The following is a 23,944-nucleotide window of genomic DNA, read 5'->3' on the forward strand; positions in this document are numbered from 1 at the left end:
AAATAAGGTTGAAAGAGTGGAGAGAAGGTTCCCAAGGATGTTGCCGGGACTTGAGAAGCTGAGTTACAGAGAGAGATTGAATAGGTTGGGACTTTATTCCCTGGAGCGTAGAAGAATGAGGGGAGATTTGATGGAGGTGTATAAGATTTTAATGGGTATAGATAGAGTGAATGCAAGCAGGCTTTTTCCACTGAGGCAAGGGAAGAAAAAAACCAGAGGGCATGGGCTATGGGTGAAAGGAGAGAAGTTTAAAGGGAATATTAGCGGGGGCCTCTTCACGCAGAGAGTGGTGGGAGTGTGGAATGAGATGCCGGATAAAGTGGTAAATCTGCACTTTTAACATTTAAGAAAAGCTTGGACGGGTTCATGGATGAGAGGGGTATGGAGGGATATGGTCCAAGTGCAGGTCAGTGGGACCAGGCAAAAAATGGTTTGCACAGACAAGAAGGGCCAAAAGGCCTGTTTCTGAGCTGTAATTTTCTATGGTTCTACGGAAGCATTGAGTATAAAAAATAGGAAGTTATGCTCAATCTTTATAAAGCTCTGCTGAACTGCGGCTGTTTTAGGATTGCACCCAGACCCGGTAACCACACTTTAGAAAGTGTGTGAGGGTCCTTAGGAGGGCGAAGAGGCGATTTACTGCTTTGGATCCTGCGATGATGGATTTTAGCGAGAAGGTTTGGCTGGATAATTCGGACTTTCTCTCTTTGCAGCTAACGGGATTGAGTGGTGATGTAAGAGACGTGTAAACAGTATAACACATTGAACTAAGGTACACAGGGGGAGGTTTCTGCATTAGCTGTGAGCAGAAGGATTCAGGGACAGGCATTGAAGATTTAACACAGGATGTCGAGGAGGCATCGGATCCCAACAACGCGGAAGGAGGCCATTCAGCCCAGACATTCTGCACCGACTCCCCGACAGATAATCCCTCCCTGTAACCACACGTAATTACACTGCTAATCCCCCTGACAATAAGGGTCAATTCAACCTGGCCAATCCACCTAATCTGCACATCGTTGGACATGCCAGTAAACCGGAACACCTGAAGGAAATCCACGCACACGAGGAGAACGTGCAAACTCCACACAGACAGGTCGCCAAGAGTGTTAGTAATGAACTTCAGTTTCCTGCCGGTTAGAAACGCTGGGGATTCCCCTTCAATGTGTGCCATCTGGGAATCAGCGAAGCATCCAAAAATAGAACTGACAATAAATATAACCACGGTAGGTATTCACATGGTACTGACGTTGTGTACAGCGTTGCATCTATTGACTGCGTGGCCGAATGGATAAGGCGTCTGACTTCGGTAATCGTAGTGATGATGGTATCAGAAGATTGCAGGTTCGAGTCCTGTCGCGGTCGTTTTATGCAGAAATCTGGTCAAAGTTCCGGAAAAACGAGATATCCTTCTTCAGCTGAAAGCTCTGCATTTTCTTGCACATATTGCAGGGCGCTTTCTCAGAATGTACTTCCTTGTTGTTTTGTTCATTCAATTTTCTAATCTCATTATTTTATTCTCCTCCCAAGAAATCAATCTTATCTTTGAGATCTTCAGAAATTGTTGATGCTCCCGAATGGAGCAACAGGCTTTGCAGCAAATGGTTTAATCGAATTATGTGGAGGGAATTCTCATCTCCTCAGGAAGGGGTTTAACAATGAGCTGAATGAACTGTTTCTGTTTACAGGGATGGTAATCCAGAGGCGTGCATTAATCATTGTGAACATGGAGTAAATCCCTCCACTGGTGAAATTTAATTCATTGATTAAATCAATCTGGAATTGAAAGCTAGTATCTGTGATGGCGGCCTTGAAACTGCCGTCGATTGTTCTAAAACCTCATCTGGTTCACCAGTGCACTTTAGAGAAAGAAGTCTGCCCTACATATGACTCCAGACCCAGAGCAATGAGGGTGACTTTTACCTGCCCTCTGAAATGGCCGAACAAGCCACTCTCAGTTGATGGGCAATTAGGGAAACGCAACAAATGCTGGTCCAGCAGGCGACACCAACAGCCCATAAAAGAAGAATCATTAAGTCGAAAGAGAATGGCCTGGTAACGGATTGAGAAACTGGATCCTTCTTCTGCTGCAATAACAAGGCTGACGGGGCCTGATGCTGGGCTGTAAATTAGCGAAAGATTTTGAAAAATTTCATTTCGATAAAATAGGCCAGAGAAAGGCAGATAAGAATGTATCTCACTCTCTCATACATGTCGTTGACTGTTGGTGGTTTTAGCACAATGAGGTAACTGCTCCAGTGTATCAGAGAATCCTCAGTGTACGAGAGGAATTCTACCAGCAATGCTTCCCCGACGTCCCCCAGGTTGAAGCGATTCATTCATGCTGATGACTGGGAGCAATTTGTTAGTCATCGTTCAAAATGGCCAACGTCTCTCCCCCAAGCTGCAGCACGCTTTGAGTCACAAGATCTCAATGATGAGGCAGAATTGCGGCAGAGAAGAAAGTAACAGGAAGCTAATTCTGCGCTCCTGATCCCACTACCTCGTGGGACATCCTGTCCTATGTGTCCAAAGATCTGTGGGCCGAGAATCGCCCCGTTCACTCACATGAAGATCCACAGGAGAAACTTACGGACCTGAGTAGATGTTATCCTCGAATCGATGGACAGACAACGACAACAAATGTTTGTTACAAAGTAAATGTCAGTAAAAGCCACGTTCAATATTAGTTTTGCTAAAACTTCCCATCGCCAACAGAACATGAACAAGTATTGTGTGTTTGTCCCTCTCTCATACGTGAGCTTCGTTCTACCCGAGTGTGCTGGCATCTAGTGGCCGAAACCAGAACTTCAACAGAGGGAAGATATTCACATCAAGTTTCGATATTGCAGGAACAGGTCAAGATGAATAATTAATAATGGGATGGGATAGGACAGACCTCGTAATTTAATCAATAAATCCACTCTAAAAATCACTATTAAATTATCAGTGAATCGGCAGTGTTTGCAATTTGCTATCGTCCGTGGGCGGCACGGTAGCACAGTGGTTAGCACTGCTGCTTCACAGCTCCAGGGTCCTGGGTTCGATTCCTGGCTCGGGTCACTGTCTGTGTGGAGTTTGCACATTCTCCTCATGTCTGCGTGGGTTTCCTCCGGGTGCTCCGGTTTCCTCCCACAGTCCAAAGATGTGCGGGTTAGGTTGATTGGCCAGGTTAAAAATTGCCCCTGAGATGCGTAGGTTAGTGGGATTAGCGGGTAAATATGTGGGGGCCTGGGTGGGATTGTGGTCGGTGCAGACTCGATGGGCCGAATGGCCTCCTTCTGCACTGTAGGGTTTCTATGATTTCTATGATTAGAACATTGGAGACGATTAGCACAGCTGTAATGAATGGAAATCTGGAAAAGTGTTGGAGGGAGAATGGATTTCAGAGACAAACAGATAACGTTACATGAAATAGTCTGGACGGAGGGGTGTGTCGAGCAGTTTATCAAATAGAACTAATTGACCCAATTTCATTTAGGTATATTATTTATTGAATTACTCCAGATTTACAAAGTATCTCAGAGACTGGGAGATAACTAATAACTCCCCACTCACATTGTGAACAAAAGACAGAGTCATACAGAATGAACCATTCACTCATACACACCCACAGTGACTGACAGATAGACAATGAATTCCACACTCAAATCCTGCACCACACACCAAGTGACACAGAATGACTCCTACACCCATACACATAGAATAGTTGCAGCACAGGAAAATATCATTCAGACCTTTGTGTCTGGGAGTTGTCTTTCAATAGAAGCTCAGCTATCCCAGTCCACAGCATGAAAGCATAGGAGCAGTATTTGCAGGAGACACAATACATCTAGGAAAGTAAGTTGTGAAGAGGACAGAAGGAGCATGCAGCTAGTTATAGACAAGTTCTGTACATCGATAGAAACCTGGCAACTGGAATATAATGTGAAGTTATTTTTTTTGGCAGAAGGAGTACAAAATCAGATTATTACTCAAATATAGAACGGCTGTGGAATTCGAAGTTGCAGAGGGATCTCGGTGTTCTAGTGCATGAGGCGCAAATAATTAGTATGCAGGTACAGCAAGTAATAAAGAAGGTTAATGGAATGTTTGCTTTATTACAAGCAATTGACCATGAAATAAACGAATATTATGCTTCGGCTGTACAGGTCATTTGTGAAGTATCTCGACCATTGTCCGAAATTTGGGTATCCATATTCAATGAAGGATGTAATTGCGTTTGAAACGGTCCAGAAAAGATTTACTAGTTTGATAACTGAATGGTTAGACAGTGCAGACGAGATTTACGAGGCTGAAAGTTAACGCAAACTGGTTGAATGGGAGGTAACTTGCTCGATGTACATCAGATCTTGAATGACCTTCACAAGGTGCACGTGAAAAGGACACAGAAATCATAGAAACCCGACAGTGCAGAAGGAGGCCATTCGGCCCATCGAGTCTGCACCGACCACAATCCCACCCAGGCCCGACCCCCACATATTTACCCACTAATCCCTCTAACTTACGCATCTCAGGACTCTAAGGGGCAATTTTTAACCTGGCCAATCAACCGAACCCGCACATCATTGGACTGTGGGTGGAAACCGGAGGAAACCCACGCAGACACGAGGAGAATGTGCAAACTCCACACAGACAGTGACCCGAGCCGGGAATCGAACTCGGGACCCTGGAGCTGTGCAGCAGCAGGGCTAACCACTGTGCTCCCGTGCCGCCCAACATCTCCAGTTCTGGATGAATCCAGAACAACAGGCACTTAAAGAAAACTGATCTTCCGCTTTCCGGGCTGAGATGAGGAGAATTTTGTTCTCTCGGACCGTTGTGCGACTTTGGAACTCTCTGACTCAGAAGGCGGTGGAGGCAGGGTAGTAAATATTTACTAAGGCAGAGATGGATAGATTCTTGTTAGGCAACATAATCAAAGGTTATCGGAGGTAACAGATCAGCCATGATCTTATTGAATGGCGGGGCAGGCTCGTGGGGCCGAATGGCCTACTTCTGATCCTGTTTCCTGTGTTCTGGTGTGTGTATCCTAATTGTTAATTTCCCCTGAACTGGATTGCTGAAACGCACTAATACTCACGGTTCAATGGGAGAACCAGAGTAATACCAAAATGTGGAAAAAATAAAACAAAACCGTGGGATTGCCAACTCTGTCAGACTGTATGGCTTCTTCTCGAGACGTATTCTCTGCAATGATTTCTCAAGAGATCAGCTCTGCCCCCGCTTTTGTTCATTGTCGCCATCTCCATTGCGAAGAACTTTCTTTTTAAATTGTGTCTGGGATCGTGCGGGGTTTGAAGCCGAGACCTCCCGCATTGTAATGTTATTGCCCTCAGCAAGAATCACGCCCTCTGGCCAGTGAGGTGAGCCAGTCGCGACATCAAGGCCCACTGAAAACATATTTTCATTGTCTCCCTCAGCTTATCAACCATCTTTTCGCAACGTAATTGTACAATCAGAAATGTTAATGAACAATGGACAAGATGCTGGAAAATCTTCCGGATCTGATAGCATTTGTAAGGAGAGAAAAGAGGTGACGTTTCGTGTCCAGCTGACCCTTTATCAGAGCTAAAAGGCATAAAAAGTGGGAGTTATTTATACTATAGGGCGAGGGAATGAGTCATAGAAGGTGACCTGCTGGGATGGAAATTTCCTCTATTTTGCAGCAGCTACATTTCCAACATATTCCATCTGGCTGGACATTCAGGAGCGATGGTGAGGGTGACCTTCTTCCCCAAAAATTCATGGATCGAAAATCAAATGGATGGAGGCCTTTTTCCAAACTCCTGGGTGGCTGAGGAAATGGCCGAGCGGGTTTAGCGATGGTCTACACGGGTGAGTTTAATACTCACTCTCATCATTATTCTACGGAACTTTTAACAAATAGCTTCTCTGTATTTGAACACATGCAGCTGTGATCTTCCACACTTTGCTCATGTCGGTTCTTCACAACAATCTTTGAACTGATGTGATGGGAATTTCTTTCGCTGAGAGAAACTACAATCCAAACATTGAACATCTGGTTGAATTTTCAGGGTCTAAGACAAAAAGGATCACATTTCCCCGTGAACCTGCTGTGTTTTTCTTCAATTTTCCATTGTTATGACATAGTCTGTAAAGACAGCTAGTGAGCAGAAGTGTATTGGCTGAGCAGACCGCTTGCCAGCGGCTCGTTGGTCTAGAGGTATGATTCTCGCTTCGGGGATTTCGTTGTATGATCATGCGAGAGGTCCCGGGTTCAATTCCCGGACGAGCCCTCGCTTGCTGCCAGTTTAAGTCCCAAATGCTGGTTGTTTATCTGAACAAAATACGTTGCGTTTTAGATGGCGGGATTTACAAATCTCGACTTCAGGTTTGAAATCCTGCAACACCTCGCGACAAGTTTATCAATGCTGCACATGGAGAAAATGAAAAGTTTTCAAGAATGTTCACCCACGTAACCAGACTGGAAACTTATCCCAATAAATCAATCAGGGCTGTCCATTGCTTATCGCGTCAGGGATTCTTGCATCGTGTGTTCTATTGTATTTTAGTCAGAAAGAAATTGCAGTCTGACAAAGCTGGGGGGTCACAGTTTGATTTTGAATTGATTATATTTTAACTATGCTCCAGGCGTTTCACTGAGCAGGAATGGATCTTTGTGATGCTGTTCGGCATTCCACTCCAGAGGCAATTAACTCAGTGAAGAGGAGATTTGGAGGGGCTGTCCGTATTTGATTCGACACCAGGACCGGGTGACATGCATCGAAGGATATTGAAGGAAAGGAGCTGTAATTGCGAAGAAATTGAAAATAACTTTCCAACTTCGGATTTAGTAAGGTAACAATGTTTTCAACTAACTATCTTGAGTACTTTGAAGTGGTAACCGAGAGTGTTGATGAGGGTAATGCTGTTCATGCGGTTTACATAAACTTCCGAAAGCATGGAAATTTTTAATACAGCAGATTAAATTAAATGTATCAAAATGTGAATTGATCTGTTTTGAAGGAAGAACCCAGATTCAAAACATAAAATACATGGTACAATTCTAAAGGGGCAAACAAGTACATACATCTCCCAAGTTGACAGGGGTTGGCATAGAGGTTTGCAGCATGGAAACAGGCCCTTTGACTCAACTTGTCCATGCCGCCCTTTTTTAACGACTAAGCTAGTCCCAATTGCCTGCGTTTGGCCCATATCCCTCGATAACCATCTTACTCATGTAACTGTCTAAAAGGCAAAATTGTCCCCGCCTCTATGACTACCTCTGGCAGCATTTTCCAGACACGCACCACCCTCTGTGTGAAAAAATTGCCCCGCTGCACCCTTTTGTATCTCACCTGAAACCTATGTCCTCTAGTTTTAGACTCCCCTACCTTTGGGAAAAGATATTGACTATCGAGTTAATCAATGCCACTCATTATGTTGTAGACCTCAATGAGATCACCCCTGCGCTCTAAATTAAAAAGACACAGTGTATCCAGCTTCTCCTTGTAACTCAAACCATCAAGTCCTGGTAGTATTCTAGTAAATCTTTTCTGCACTCCTATTTTAATAATATCCTTTCGATAATAGGGTGACCAGAACTGTACACAGGATGGTGAGGAGAGTGATTATAATAATTCAGACGGTGCCCTGCTTTTTATTAATGTGGCACAGAGTATAAAAGTACAGATACTAAGTTAAGCCTGCATTTAAATTGAGTTCGGTTTCAAGTGGGTATTGCTTCCATTTTCTGGAGAACAAATTTAAAAAAACAATATAAAAGATTTCAGAAGGTAGCAGAAATGTTTCACCGGAATAGTTCAATTGATGAAGAACTTTAGTTATTGAGAATGGTTGGTTACACTGCGACTTCTCTACTCGGAGAAGGGAAGGTTCAGAGGAGAATTGGGAAAAAAACGTGCAAATCCTCATAGGTCTGGTCTGAAGATTGATACAAATTTGTTCTCATTGTTAGTAGACTCGAGACCCAGAGGGCAGATATTGGAAGTAATTGTCAAAATAAGCAGCAGCAGCATCAAGGGAATGCTGCCTGAGAGAGAGTCACGGCAGGTTCACTTGAATTCGATTATTATTCGAAAGGAAAATATGCAGGGTAACAGTTAACCGACAAGGCAGTGAGACCAGAGGCCCGCTGAGAGCTAGCAGAGACAGATAAGGCTGAATGGCCTCCCTTTAAGTTGTTTTATTTTTTAAACAGTATTTGGGCGCCGCAGGACAGGTTTCATTTATTGACCATCCCTAGCTGTACTTGAGAATGTGGTGGTGCGTTTGAATCTCTGCAGTCCCTGGGGTGTAGACATACTTGCAGTGTTGATCGGGAGGGAATTCCTGGGTATTGAACTAGTGACAGTGTAGGACGGTGATATGCTTCCAAATCAGGATGGTGAGTAACTTGGAGGGGAACATTTGGGTGGAGGTGTTCCCAGGCATCTGCTCCTTTTGTTCTTCTCGATGGTCACAATCGTGGGTTTAGAAGCTGGTGTTTAAGAGTTAGGAGACTGGATCAGGTAGTAATTCCACTGACAAATTAAAGATCTTTTACAGCAAGATATTTGTTTAAGTCACAGTTTAAAACCAACTCTAACAAATGAAGCAACTTAACTATTAACAATTGAACAATATTTAAAGAAGAAAGCAAACAACTAGAATGACTAATTTTCATTGTTTTAGACCCAAATAAGCAACGTTCCTCTTAAAAGTATAAAATTATACGTTCCAAACAATTAGCACCCACAAATATATTTGGTGAAATTATTTTAGAGTGTTTTGAAGCTTCAAGAGAGTAATTGGTTTTCGGAGCATCTTGTAGAAAATCTCTACCTTCAAAAGCATGATGAAGGAACTGCAGAAAATCCTTATTAGTCAGGAAATTGTATTGTAGGAACCGCTGGGATTAAAACACGATAAATCCCTAGGGCCTGATGCTCTGCATCCCAGAGTACTTAAGGACGTGGCCATAGAAATGGTGGATGCATTGGTGATCATTTCCCGTTTTGTATCGACTCTGGAAGAGGTCCAATGGATTGGAGGTTCGCTAATGTAACTCCCCATCCCCATATGGGAATTTCTGACGCCGTGGAACAGAAAGTTCAAAAGTTCAGCAATTGGACAGTGATTGCATTTCAATAAATACTTTATTATCAGTGAAATGTTTTGGGACGTCCTGTGGTTGTGAAAGGAGCTACAGAATTTCCAGTGGACCTCCGAAAGGACACAGAAAGGTTCGTGCAATGGGATGTCATGTGGCAGATGAAGAACAAAGTGATTAATTTTGTTGGGAAGAACAAAAAGAGGCAATATAAAATAAAGGGTATAATTCCAAAAGAGGATGCAGGAACAGCGGGAATATTGTGGACGTGTACATAAATCGTTGAAGGTGACAGGACAGTATTTAAGAGCCGTTAATAAAGCTTAAAGTATCATTGGCTTTCTAACTGAAAGCAAGACGTTAATACAAATTTACAGTGAAGAAAATGCAGATGTACTATTAAATAGCAAATTTGCTCTTCTGAGCCTTGCCCCTCGCCTGAGGTGTGGTAATCATTAAGCTAAATCTTCACCAGTAAGCTCTCCCTGTTGAGAGGGGGAACAGCGGATGGTCATTTGGGACTAAGCTGACTTTAGCTTTATATCTGGGACATCTTCAGTAAGAAGTCTCACAACACCAGGTTAAAGTCCAACGGGTTTATTTGGAATTTATTGTGTCAACTCACCTGTTGAAGGAGCAGCGCTCCGACAGCTTATGATTCCAAATAAAACCGTTGGACTTTAACCTGATGTTGTGAGACTTCTTAATATGCCCACGCCTGCCCAATGCCGGCATCGCCACATCAGGGTCATAGTTAAACTGCGTTTTTCATTATCTGCTGCTGTGTGGGAGTTGGGATCTTTCTCATTCTGTCTGTGGAATTGTGCGTGCACAAGCGATTTGGTCTGACCGTCAGCTCCCGGAACTGTAAATTAGTTGGAATTCATTCTGTATTTGCAAGCTCTGGGATTGTGAACGAGTTGATGTCTCTCGTCATTTTGAATCTCCGATATATTTTTTTCAGCGTCGCTGACTGGGCCAACCTTTTTTTGTGTGTTCACTCATGGCATCATGGCCCGAGTACAGTTGAGAGTCAACCACATTGCTGTGGCTCTGGAGTCGCATGTAGGCCAGACTGGGCAAGAACGGAAGATTTCGCTTTCTGAAGGGCATTGGTGAACCAAATGGTTATTCCGATAATCGACAATGCATGAAAGCATAAATAGATTCTTGATTGCAGACATTTTGCATTGAATTCAAATTCCAGCTGCCGTGATGGGATTTGAGCACGGATCCCCACTGAAATTAGTTGAGTTTCGGGATCAATATTCCAGCGATAATACCACAAAGACGTCGCCTCCAAATTTCCCTCCAACTGAGTGGCTTGCTATGCCACCTTTGAGGGCAGCTGAGAGTCAATAACATTGCTGTTGGTCGGGAGTCACATTCAGGCCAGACCTAAAGGACATCAGTTTATCAGTTGTTGTTTTTTTCTACGACAATCGATTCAAGGTAATTAATTCCAGACACTTTTATTGATGTCGAATTTCACCATCTGCCGTGGCGGTGGATGTGTCAGTGTTTATGTGAGTGTGCGTGTGAGGGAGAGGTTAACTCATTTTCATTCTGCTTGTGAGTGTGGATTAATCCCCTATATTCTCTCACAAACATTGTGATCCCTTTGCACCGATGAATTCTTATTAAAAAATACTTGTACCCTTGTGACCCTGATGGGCGGATGGGAGGTGTGGTGAGGTTTGAAGGCAATGCCGCAGGGTGCTGAGTGTAAAACAACCGATTTTAAAGCATGTGTGTAGGAAAGTGAAGAGTGACCTTGTCTGTGAGAAGATCACAGAAAAGCTGTATCTGGAGCTGCGTCCAAGAGACAAGTTTTGGTTGTCAGCAAATGAACTCCTGTAATGAAAGCACAAAATCAAAAAGAGGAAATGTTGGAAATGTTCAGCAGCTCCGAAAGCAGCTGTGGAGAGATATTCCTGTCGCAAGGATGTAACTCTACAATTGAATATTTCATGTTACTCAGATCTGACACTCTAAACACCTTCATGTGAGGAACAGGTAGGGCGGGAATTGGGTCTTTGTTGATTTGGGCAAACAGGACAACGCAGCAATGAGAAACCGCTCACCCCCCGGCGGCTTGGTGAAGGATAGGACTCAGATACGGGCCTCTGGCTGGGATTGACAAATGGAAAAATACACATCGAGTTTTAAAAGTAATAACAATCAAGATGGAATTCAAATCGATTTGTGCAGAGGTTTTCCCCGAGCTCCACTGTAGTCAGGATGGCCGAGCGGTCGAAGGCGCTGCGTTTAGGTCGCAGGCTCTTCTGGAGACGTTCAAATCCCACTACTGACAGTGATCTTTTCCGTCGCGAGGGACCTTCTAAACCCAAGGCATCTCTCCCCTCGCTGCACATGGGCAGCAGATGCAGAGAAACAACGACGACCTGCAAGGTCCACTCCATCCTGACTTGGAAATATATCGCCTTTGCTGTGGCTCGTTCGCAATCCTACAACTCCCTCCCAAACAGCAGTGTATATGCACATACACCACATGGACTGCAGTGGCTCAAGAATGAGTTCATCGCCAATTACGGAGAAGTATTTAAATTGAACAATAAATGCTTCCCGGGCCAGTGACACACATATCCCGTATGAATTAAGTATTTAAAAAAATCAACTTTCGAGCAGTAAACGATATGTGTGAATCAAATCCTGAACACGGCTACTTTTATACCAGATGTGTGTCTGAAAACAGTAAATGGAACCAGCTCACGATAAACCGCTCAATGTTTAGCGGAAGAGTTTCACTGAGTGATGTGTGCGATTCCCTCTGATGTGCTTGTTCAATGTCGGGAAAGGCAGATTTGAAATGTTTACAGGGAAATCGGTGCAGTCTCGATGGCCCACTGTGGGATTCAATTATTTTCTTTCATGAATCTATCCGAGATCCCATAGCATCTGGGGAGAGAGAAACGGTCGTTCCCGTGAAAGGTCTGCATCTGAAATGTGAACTACCCCTATTTTCTCAGATACGTTCCAGATCTGGCAGTATCTCTTTTTTCACAAACACCACCAGATCTGGAGCGTTTTTCCAGCATTCTGCTGTACCGGGAGTAGCAGTATCAGGCTCTGCAGCTGAGTTGGTTAAAGCCCATGTCTCGTAACAGGTAAATCCTGGTTTCAGGGACACGAGCAGTGCCTTGATTACTTTCACGTGATCTTTCAAGTGTTCATTGCAATTGCTCAAGTTACAATGTCCCTTTCTTGCTAGTCAATATTGTATTTCCCTTTACAGTGGATGATCTACAAAGATGAAACAAACACAGATTTCGAGACTCACCACCAATATCTCGACTGTTCATTGATACGATTCCGTTATTTTCATCATTTTTCGGTCAAAAAAATATTCTGCAATAAACCCAATGCTGTAAATTCTACACAGTTTTCCATTTTTTTTCCCTCAGGGAATTTCTAACACAGTCAAATGGCCTTAGAATCACACAATCCCGACAGTGCTGAAGGAGACCATTCTGCCCATCGAGCCTGTCCCGACTGTGCGACAGAGAATCGCACACAGGACCTTTCCACCCCGCTAATCTACCGATACAAACACCTTGGGGACCAAGAGGCAATCTAGCATGGCGAATCCACCCAACCTGCTCATCTTTGGACTGTGGGAGGAAACCGGAGCACTCGGTTTCCTGGGATAACTTGCCTGGGTGAATGCAGCTTGAACAGCACTCCGGTTTGGCACCATCCAGGACAAAGCATCCCACTTCATTCGCTTCCCATGCACAAAAATTCATTCCGTCTACTACCAACACACAACGGCAGCGGTTGGCACCATCTCCAAGATGAACTGCACAACTCAGCAAGGCTCCTTTGCCAGCACCTTCCAAACCCACGACCACCACAGGCGAGAAGGACAAGCGCAGCAGACACAACAGAATAACAACACCAGGTTGAAAGCCATTGATATTTAGTTATTGATTGTAGTTATTTATAAGTTGTTGTTGTTCCGTGTGTGCTCTTTAATCTTCTTCATCTTCCAAAGGAAGCGAAATATCGAATTGAAAAATTGCTATTTTTAACCCAACCAGCGAATTTTGTGTCAATCTTGAAAGCTGGGGTTTGCGATTTCTTCTCGAGTCAGTGGTTTCCCTGGGAGCCGTGTGAACAGAAACAGGAGGGAGAGATGGCAGAGCAGGAAATGTCGGAGCCAAAGCGAAATCATATCAATGAAGGAGCAAACTGATTGTTACTCATCTGATCCAAAACCCGACTCTAGATGGATTCGAACCCACAACCTTGGAATGGTTAACATGCCATCTTTTAGAAGTGCAACGCGCTATCCATTGCGCCACAGAGCTGCGTGCCAGAAATTTACTTTACAGTTCCATACATGGATTCTTGACAATGTAGAAACGACAGGTTAGTTCACAACTCTCGTAGTTAAAATGCCAAAAACTGCTTAGAGGAACTTTATTGATTGCAAGTCAACTTGGGGCATCTTACGTCTGTTAAAACGGCTGTGGAAATACAAACCTTTGCGTCCTATATACAGGAAATCTGGCCATCACAGAATGATCCTCCCTCTCTCTCTTCCTAATTCTCCTGTACAGCTTGGAGACTAATCTCGCGGGTTTGATACTCGGGAGACACATTCTACTCTATCTGTCACAGGGGTGATCAGAACCTGTTCCCAGTTCCAGGGAAACAGCTGCACAGAACACAACGCAAAACTGGAAGCTGGAAATCTGAAACAAAAACAGAAAATGCTGGACAAGCTCACCAGCTGAGGCAACATTTTTGATTAATGGAGATTTCCATAAAACCAGCTCCTGAAGCACAGCACAGCTGCACAGTTTAAAGTTTCCTTTCATCGACAATGGATGCTCCATTCTATGATTTTGAACAATTCAAATTGATAATGCGCATTGTTATTCTCGTCGCCACAGCCTGAAAATCACTTCAGGCATTGATGTTACCCTTGGATTTTAACTTTGTTAATCCATTCTCTATTTTTTTAAAGCTACTATTGAAACTGTATCCATGATCCGCTCAGTTCTTTGTGAATGAGAAGGAGAATTGAAGATATATTTGGATAACTTTCCTTTGACTAAATTTGTACAAAAGCATAAAGGAGGGAATCACACACAACACGTCATGAAACTCGCCCGTTGAACATTGAAAGGTAACAGTGTTCTATTTATTCATTTATTATTAATGGAGAAAAGAAAAGTTGGAACAGTATGCAATCTGGTTTATGTAACTGAGCAAGGTGAAACACAATGGGGACTGGGCAGGATAAGCATGGGCAGTGCACATAGTGAAGGTGCGACGTTGACTGACTTGTCAGACGGAGCAGGGAGTCGTTGCAGAGTGAAGGTACATAGGAAAGTGGGAGTGCTAAATGTTTAATGATCACTGTACAAGTAGACGGTGAAATGCAGACTTCAGGCTGGATATTCAATGGGTTCTGAGATGGGTGAATAGATGCGTCATCTTGGCATGGTAAAGGTGCAATACGGATTAGGAACGCTAAATGTTTTTATGTAAAATATAAATTGTTTTATATCGCCTCTCCTTAATCTTCAGACGAAAATATATCACTTCACACTTCCTTACATTAATTGAGTTGCATATGTCACGTGTCTGTACATTCTACCAGCCTGTCCATATCTTCTTGAAGATTATCAATATGTTTCTCACTAACGTTCATAATATGTTCACGTTTTGCACCACTGACAAATGTTGAGATTGAAACCTGGACAGCCAGATATCGGTCAGTAATATATCTCAAGAAAAGCAAGTTTCTCTCTCTATACTATCCCCAATCAGAACTAGGTAAAACTTGGTGTAATATTTGCTTTAATAGGTTTGTACTAATAATTAAACCTTGTATAATGAAATTCTAACTATGCTAAACAACAATGATTCAAAATGCCACTTGGTGGAAAAGAAAATACTTCTTGGAACTAATACTTTCACTTCAAAAGGACTTAAAAAGCATAGCATTGCTGATTTATCGGTATCTAAATGATGAATACAAAGGACAGCAGTGGTTTCCCTTGGAGCCGAGTAAACAGAAACAGCATGGAGAGATGGCAGAGCAGGAAATGTCGGTGCCAAAGCTGAATCACATCAATGAAGCAGCAAACTGTTTGTTACTAATCTGATCCAAAATCCGACTCTGGTGGGACTCAAACCTCCAAATTTGAATGGCTAACGTGCCATCATTTAGAAGTCTAACTCGCTATCCATTGCGCCACTGGTAGATTCCGAATTGATGCGGCCAATACATTTAGTATTTCGAAATTCCCCCGTCCCAGGTTCAATGCAATGTGAACATTTCCTGTCTGTTGTATCCCTCTCTGATGTCTGAACTTCAGTCTACCAGAGGGTGCTGACATCTCCTGGCCGCAACGCAGAACTGCAGTAGAGCGGAAATAAATCACATTAACTGTCGCTGTTGCAGAGACAGGTCAAACAGGAATTAATGATTGGATGTCAGCACTAAATCCATTAGAAAATTCAATATTAAAGTACTTTCCCATATAGTCAATATAACTTGCAATTTGCTATTATCTGGAGCAGTTGAGTCGACTAGCATCGATGTACTAAAGGGAAATCTAGCTAATGAGACGATGGAGAACGAATTTCAGAGATAAGTAGATGATGTTACATTGAGGATTTTGAGTAGAGGATCGTGTGGAATCATGTACTAGTTAGACCAAAAGGCCCGGTTTCAATTAGGTATCTTCCGGGTAGAATGTGTACAGATTTGCAAAGTCCCTAAGATATATTTATCAAGAATATCACACACATATGTCGCACCAGACACAGAGCGATACAGAATGAATCTAATATTCATACATCTAGAATCTTAGAATGGATACAACAAAGAGAGGGAGACCATTCGGCCCTTTGTCTGTGTGCTGCTCTGTGCAAGAACAACTTAGCTCATCCCTTTCCCAGTCCTTCTCTCATAAACCTGCAAATCCTTTCACTTCAGGATCTGAACCCATTCCCCTTTGAAAGCCCTGAATTGATGCTGCCTCTACCACCCTCCCAGGCAGTGCATTCTAGGTCCTAAACACTCAGCACATTAACACCCATTCTTTTCTCCTCTGCCAATGGAAACAGTATTTTTTCATCTACTCTCCTTAGCCTGCACCCACAAACCCACCACCTCTACCGTCTCGAAGGACAGCGGCAGCAGATACAGGCGAGCACCAGCACTGCAATCTCCCCCCTCGCCCACCAAGCCCCGCCCCGCCCCCCCCCCCCCCCCCCCCCCACCACACCCCCGCCCCCAATCCACTCACTTTCCACCTTGGAAATACACCGCGGCTCCTTCACGGTCGCCGTGGCAAAATCCTGAAACACTGTTAGACTAACAGCACTGTGGCTGTACCGACACCTCAGGGACGAAGCAGTTCAAGAGAGCAGCAAACCACCACCTTCGTAAGGTCAGTTAGGGATTGGCAATGAATTCTGGCCTCGTCAGTGATGCGCACCTCTCGAAATGAATAAATAAATAAAAACTCGTAACTGCAACCGGAGACGGACAGATACAGAACAAATCTCACTCACATGCATCTCTTGGATACAATATGAATTCCCCAATCACATTCGCTAACAGAGGGTAAAAGACAGTCATTATCCAGTTGCAGTTTAACCAGAGTTTTATACAAGAACAGAGAAGATCTTAACACAACATGCAACAATTTAACCCAATATGGAACATCATGAGACCAGATAAGTAACTTTTGCTGAACAGAAAACATCTTCACGGAGAACATTTTGACACAACAGGGAACACGTTTACAGAGTCGGGCATATACTAACAGAATATTAAAGAAATATTGACACCAGATGGATCAAATTGGCACAGCCGGAAACACATTTACAGTATCAAGGAGACATTTTACACAGCAGCAGAAAACACCTCTCAACAACATAGAGCACAGTTGCACAGCAGGAAATATTTTTACAAACATGCATTTGCAACAGAAAATCCCTTTAAAAATCAATGATGGATTCTGCAATTCCTTGTCTTGCCGTTTTCCCAGCACCTTTGTCTGTCGTTATATGTGTCCAAGCAGTCTCTTGCTGCTATTGTGTGTTTGTCTCTGTCTATTGTATTCTCGGTGTGATGCAGTGATGCCTCCTCGCACTGGTGTTCCTGTTAAACGATACAGGAATGAAAGTCTGTCTTGCTACATTGATAAGTAGCAGAGACACTTTTTGCTGTAGCAGAGTGGCGCAGCGGAAGCGTGCTGGGCCCATAACCCAGAGGTCGATGGATCGAAACCATCCTCTGCTACTCCTATTCACGCTGGTGATATGACAACTGGCAAGCAGTTATGATTTTTACGTGGAGAAGACAGGTATTTGGCTTATCTTTCCCGCGAAAAACCTCGATCTGGAGTAAATCACTTTTATATGCAACCAGAGTTTGACACAAGAAGAGGGAACATCTTAACACAACTCGCAAAAATTTACTGACAAAAACACCTTCACGGAGAATCTTTTTACACAACAGGGAGCACGTTTGCAAGAGAAGGGGACATATTAACAGAAGAAACAAATATTTACCGAGCCGGAAACACAACAACAGGGAAGCATTTTACACAACAGCAGAAAAATAAAACTCTCAACAACATTTGAGACAGTTATCTGGGTAAGATTGGTCTGGAGGGATATTGGCCAAACGCGGATTATTGGGAGTAGCTCCGAAGTCAAAGAAAACTGGGCGGCATGGACACTTTGGGCCGAAGGGCCTGTTTCCATGCTGTAACCCTCTAAATCGTAGAGCACAGCAGGAAATATATTTATAAACAGTGAAACACTTTGCACAACAACACTGAACATGTTTGAACAGCAGAGAGGACAGCGACACATCAGGAAATATTTTTACAAGCATATATTTGCAACTGAAAATTAATTTAAAACATCAGATTCCGTGTCCTGTCGGTTTCGCGGCACCTTTGTCTGTCGTTACACGTGTACAAACAGTCTCTTTTGCTGCTTCTGTGCGTGTCTTTCTCTGTCCATTGCATTCTTGGTATTCTGCAGTAGAATTGTGTGGCCAGACTGAACCTCCCTGACAATCGTGGTGGTGTTAAACAAGAATGTGGAAGTGAATATATGAATGGCTACAGTGATAGACAGCAGGGGGGTGCTGGCTTGGCCATCGCAAAGTGGCGCAGCGGACGTGTGCTGGACTGATAATTCAGAGGTTGCTGCTTCGAAGAAATCCTCTACTACTTTCTGTTAGCGATCATAACAAAACTACTTCACAGCAATTCTGCAACTTTTTCGTGGAATGTGCAGGCATTTACATTGGATCCTCTTTTCTGTATTCACCCTCAAACTGCAGTAAATCGCATTGATCTGCACACAAGCTGTCGATGCTGTGAACATGCACCAGGGTATATCAGTGACAGAGGTAATGGTGTGCAGGGCACAATTTTAGAATTTGTGGATGATCTGAAAGTTGGAACCATTGTGACCTATGAGGAGGATAATGTCAAACTTCAAAAAGGGCATCGACAAGTTGACAGAATGAGTGGACAGGTTGCAGATGAAATTCAAAGCTGAGAATTGTGAAGTGATTCATTCTGATAGGAAGATGATAGAGAGACAATGAAAAGTAAAAGGAAAACAGTTCCAAGTTTTCGAATCCATTTCATTAGTGAGGTTTCTCAGTCCTACAACTCTACATGAGGTGCAACAGTAAAACTCGAAAATAAAAGAAAATTATTACGGATGCTGTAATCTCAAAGCAAAAGAGAAAATGCTGGAAAATCTCTGCAGGTCTGGCAGCATCTGTAAAGAGTAAAATGAGCTGATCTTTCGAGTCCAGGTGACCCTTTGAGAAAGGGCCATCTGGACTTGTTTACTGCTAACTGATAACTTCCTTAAAGTCAATAATAATCCATTCAAAATATCAGAATATGTATTTTACAATCATAATCACACGTTTGAGTCAATTACTGCATCTCATATTTGTAAATTGCCTTTTGTTAGTTCATTAACATATTTAAAAAGTCATTTAACTGAATGCTGGTAGTTTTATCAATGCCTTAATGTCGACTGCTTTGAAAATCTTACCACCCCCTGAGGGATTCCACTTACAGGTATTAAATATCATGAGACCTCTGGACTGAGTGGATCGGGACAAACCGTTCCCACTAGTGGGATGATGAAGAACGAGAGAGAACAGGTTCAGCATCATTAGCAAAGGAAGGAATAGGAATACGAGGAAAATATTTTTCACACAGCGAGTGCTTAATGTGTGGAATGCACTGCCGGAGAGTGTGGTGGAGGCGGATTCGATTGAAGTGTTCAAAAGGAATCAGACTGTTACCTGAAAAGGAAGAATGTGCAGCGTTACAGGGAGAAGGCGGAGATGTTCATTTTCTTTCACAACTTCTTACATAACTTCTTGTTCATCACGCATCACTGAATCGAATTTGAATTGTTGTCTTGTCGTTACTAATCATGGAGAAGTGCAGCAATGATTATATGGCAAGAGAGCTGGTGTGAGTCATGAGTCTAATGGGAGAGTTAAAAAAAGAACAACTATGTGCCTAAAAGAAGGTGAGGATGGCAGGGAAACGAAATCTGAAATAAAAACAGAAAATGCCAGAAACCTCAGCAGGTCTGGCAGCATCTACGGAAAGAGAAACATAGTGAATACTTCGACACTGTATGACTCTTCTTCAGAGTTGAAGAGAGGCTGAAATGTGACGGATTTTAAAATGTTGAAGGGAATTCGGAGCACATTCGGGATTATTCATTGAAGCTATTAGAAAAGCAAATGGCATGTCTGTTTTTATTGCAAGTGGATTGGAGTAGATAAAGAAAGGTGTATTGCTGCAATTGTCCAGGATTTTATTGAGACTACATCTGCAATACTGTGTACAGCTATGGTCTCCACATTTGAGAAGGGATAGACTTGCATTGGAGGCGGTACAGAGAAGGTTCACGAGATTGCCCCCCGGAAGGAAGAGGTTGTTCTGTGAGGAGAGGCTGAGTGAATTAAGTTGAGAGACCCTGGCGCTCAAAACAATGTGTAAACGCTGAGTCAATGCTTCCATTCCTGTCCTCTGGGCAGACAAGCGGCAGATAAAGCAAAAGTAAAGTAAACTTTAAATAAAGTTTTATATTCGTCATAAATCAGGATTCTGACTAATAAATACTGCAGTGAAGTTACAGTGAAATTCCCCCAGTCTCCATACTCCGGCTCCTGTTCGCGTCAATGCAGGTAATTAGATGAAGTTCAATGCTGAGAAGTGTGAGTTGATTCATTTTGAGAGTGTGGAGAAATAAAGGGAGAAACTCTTAAGGAAATGCAGGAACAAAGGTACCTCGGTTTTTAAGGACAAAAGTAATTGAAGTTGGCTGGGCATGTTGAGAGAGCATGTAATAAAACAAATGGCATCCTACGTTTTATTGGAGGATTGAATACATGAATAAGAACGTCAATCTGAGCTTTTAAATACACGAGATAGGCCTCACCTGGAGCACTGAGCCCAGTGCTGGGCACCACAATCAAAGAAGGTTGTGAACACATTGGAGACGGTGCAAAGGAGATTTACATGAATGATTCCATTGATAAAGATCTGTAACTATGAAGATAGATTGGAAGTTAGGTATTTTCCATGAGGCAAATAAGTCTAAGAGGAACTGTAGAGGGACAGGCAGCATTGAGGAAACAAGCCGGGGGGGGGAGGAGGGGTGGTGGGGGCGGGGGGGGGGGGGGGGGGGCGGTGGCTGCAGAAGGACTTGGGCAGGCTCGGACAGTGGGCAGAGAAGTGGCAGATGGGATACAATGTGGAAAAGTGTGAGGTTATGCACTTTGGAAGGAGGAATGGAAGTTTCGAAATGGGGAAATGCTGAGGAAACCAGAAACACAAAGGGGCTTGGGAGTCCCAGTTCAAAATTCTATTAATGTTAATGAGCAGGTGCATTCGGCATTTAGGGGGGCAAATGCAATGTCGAGAGGGCTAGAGTACAAGAACAGAGATGTACTTCAGAGGCCGACAAAGTCTCTGGTCAGACACCATTTGGAGTATTGTGAGCAGTTTGGGACCCGTATTTAAGGAAGGATGTGCTGGCCTTGGAAGGCGTCCAAAGGAGGCTCACAAGAATAATCCCTGGACTGAAGAGCTTGTTGTATGAGGAACGGTTGAGGACTCTGCGTCTGTCCTCGGTGGAGTTCAGAAAGATGAGGGGAGATCTTATTGAAACTTACAGGATACTGCGAGGCCTGGATAGCGTGGACATGGAGAGGATGTTTCCACTAGTAGGAAAAACTAGAACCAGAGGGCACAACCTCAGTCTGAAGGGACGATCCTTTAAAGCAGAGATGAGGAGGAATTTCTTCAGCGAGAAAGTGGTGAATCTGTGGAACTCTTTGCCGCAGAGGGCTGTGGAGGCGAGGTGATTACGTTTTTTTTAAGACATAGAGAGATAGGTTTTGATTAATAATGGGATCAGGGGTTAACGGGAAAAGACAGGAGAATGGGAATGAGACAAATATATGATTGAATGGCGCAACAGACTCGATGGGCAGAGTGGCCTAATTCTGCTCCTATGTCTTATGGTCTTGTATAACAGAAAGAAGAGTGGCACCGTCGTTAGCACTGCTGCCACACAATGACAGGGACCCGGGTTCAATTCAGGCCTTGGGTGACTGTTCGTAATTTTCACATTTTCTTTGCGTCCACATGGCTTTCCTCCGGGTGCTCCTGCCCCCTCCCCGCAACCGCCCCCCCCCCCCGCCCCGCCACACACGCACACACTCCATTGATAGGTTAAGTGGATTTACCGTGCTAAACGTTCCCTTATATGTCCCAGTATGTTTAGATTAGCAAGATTAACAGGGTTAATGTGTGAGGTTGCGTGGATAGGTCCGAGAATCAGTGCAGACTCAATGGACTGAATGTCCACCTTCTGCACATTAGGGATTCTGTGATAAAGGTTTTCATCTCCCCGAATTCATCAACAACCAGGCGTAAAATCTCAAAATAAGTGTCAAAATTGCACTGATCAGTGCCTAATGTACACAACTTTGGACATTATACGTACATTTAACATGGCCAATCCACCTAACCTGCACATCTTTGAATGACGGGAGTAAACTAGAGCACCCAGGAAACCCACGGGGAGAATGTGCTGATTTTGCACAGTCACCAAAGGCCATAACCAAACCAGGGTTTCTAGGGGCTGTGAGGTGGGGGAGTGGGATCAGGTAGAATGCTGTTTCAATAAGGCAGTGTGGACTTGATGGGCCAAATGGGCTGTCGTACATTGCAAAGATTCAGTGGTTTGAGAATCTAAAACATGATCGTATTTAATGGCGGAGCAGGCTGGAGGGGCCATGTGGTCCACTTCTTATCCGAGTTATTATCCAAAAAGCCGGTAATTGATTTCTGATATCAGAATTTACTCCAAATACCATTAATGCATCAACCCTGTGCTCACTGACAAACACTGACTCGTGGTTAAGCAATGCCTCAATTATAAAATTCTTATCCATGTTTCCAAATCCTTCCATCTCCTCAGCTCTTCCTCCCTTTCATCAACTCCAGCCCAGCAATCCTCTGAAATATCTGGGCTCCTCTGATTCTGGCCTCGTGAACATCCCTGATTTGATTCACTCCACCAGCTCTCTGGGTCTCAGCTCTGGAATTCCCACTCTAAACGCCTCTGCTTCTCACTTACGTTCCTTCCCATTCATTTATTTCCTCTTTCATTTCCCGCGGGTTTCATATTTTGCACCCTGACTTTTGCCTCTTCAATTCCCATCACCAAATAATAGTTGCACAACTATAATTCACTGAGCGATTCCACTTTAAGGATTCTTTCGCCTCCAACTCTCTGATTTCTCATTGGTTTCAGCCCCGGATCGAATTGAAAGACGCAATGACGCTGGGCTGGGAGTGACGCTCGGCGAGTCGCGCAAGCTCGGCGCATACTGATTGGTCAGTGCGTTGCGATTGGCTAAAGAAGATGTCAATCACATTAGGGACGTGGTTTGTCAGCAGCGTGATCTGTTATTGGTTAGAAATTTAATTTTCATTTTCATTCTTTTCTTAATTCAGCCGAAGGGAGAGCACAGATTGAATAAAGTAGCTATCAATCAGTCGGCGCATACCGTCCATTGGATAACCGTGATGCGTCAATTTCCTGTTGGCTTTCCCAGCTGCCAGTCACAGGTCGCTGGCGGAAATTTACCCTTGGTCCATCAGACACCGGACGGAGCGGCAGCAAATGTCCGGCCAGTGGCTTCAGTCTCCGGACCGGGATCCTGAGCCCGCGGCGGGTCTTCGGATGGGTAAAAGGTTTTGGCATCGAGAATTCCGTCCCGCCCGGCAATCAGTCCGCAGCTCAGGGTTTCCAATGGCGGCTTGCGATGTAAACATGTCATGCTGCATTTCCCCAGTCTCAGCAGTGACGGTCCTGCAAACCACCTGGAGTCAGACCAATCAGCACAGACACTGGGATCTTCCCGTGCTCTGTGTGTGGGGCTCAGTGCCACACCGGGTAAGAGCCCCTCACTCTGCAGAGGCCAGGGAGAGATACTGGGATCTTCGAGTGCTCTGTGTGTGGGGCTCAGTGCCATACCGGGTTCGAGCAACTCACTCTGATTAGGCCAGGGAGACATACTGGGACCTTTCAATGTTCTGTGGGAACGGCACGGTGGCACAGTGGTTCGCGCTGCTGCCTCACACAACCAGTGACCCATGTTCAATTGCGGCCCCGGGTCAATGGTCTGTGCGGAGTTTACACGTTCTCCTCGTCTCTCCGTGGGTTTCCTCTGGGTGCTCCGGTTTCCTCCCACACCAAAGATGTGTGGTTTGGGTTGATTGGCCATGCTAAATTGACCCTAGT

General features: G+C 44.0%; 3 non-coding genes across 3 annotated transcripts; all 3 read left to right on the forward strand.

The window, feature by feature from the left end:
* Positions 1 to 1,273: 1,273 nt before the first annotated feature.
* On the forward strand, positions 1,274 to 1,365 carry trnar-ucg (transfer RNA arginine (anticodon UCG)). Its single transcript is given in 2 exon segments — positions 1,274 to 1,310; positions 1,330 to 1,365. It is a non-coding gene; the product is annotated as a tRNA-Arg (tRNA).
* A 4,805-nt stretch (positions 1,366 to 6,170) lies between these two features.
* On the forward strand, positions 6,171 to 6,260 carry trnap-cgg (transfer RNA proline (anticodon CGG)). The gene is given in 2 exon segments: positions 6,171 to 6,206; positions 6,225 to 6,260. It is a non-coding gene; the product is annotated as a tRNA-Pro (tRNA).
* Positions 6,261 to 17,294: 11,034 nt separating this feature from the next.
* Positions 17,295 to 17,366, forward strand: trnam-cau (transfer RNA methionine (anticodon CAU)). The gene has a single exon. It is a non-coding gene; the product is annotated as a tRNA-Met (tRNA).
* Positions 17,367 to 23,944: the final 6,578 nt, after the last annotated feature.

The sequence above is a fragment of the Mustelus asterias genome, unplaced genomic scaffold, assembly GCF_964213995.1.
Source record: "Mustelus asterias unplaced genomic scaffold, sMusAst1.hap1.1 HAP1_SCAFFOLD_462, whole genome shotgun sequence".
NCBI lineage: Eukaryota > Metazoa > Chordata > Chondrichthyes > Carcharhiniformes > Triakidae > Mustelus > Mustelus asterias.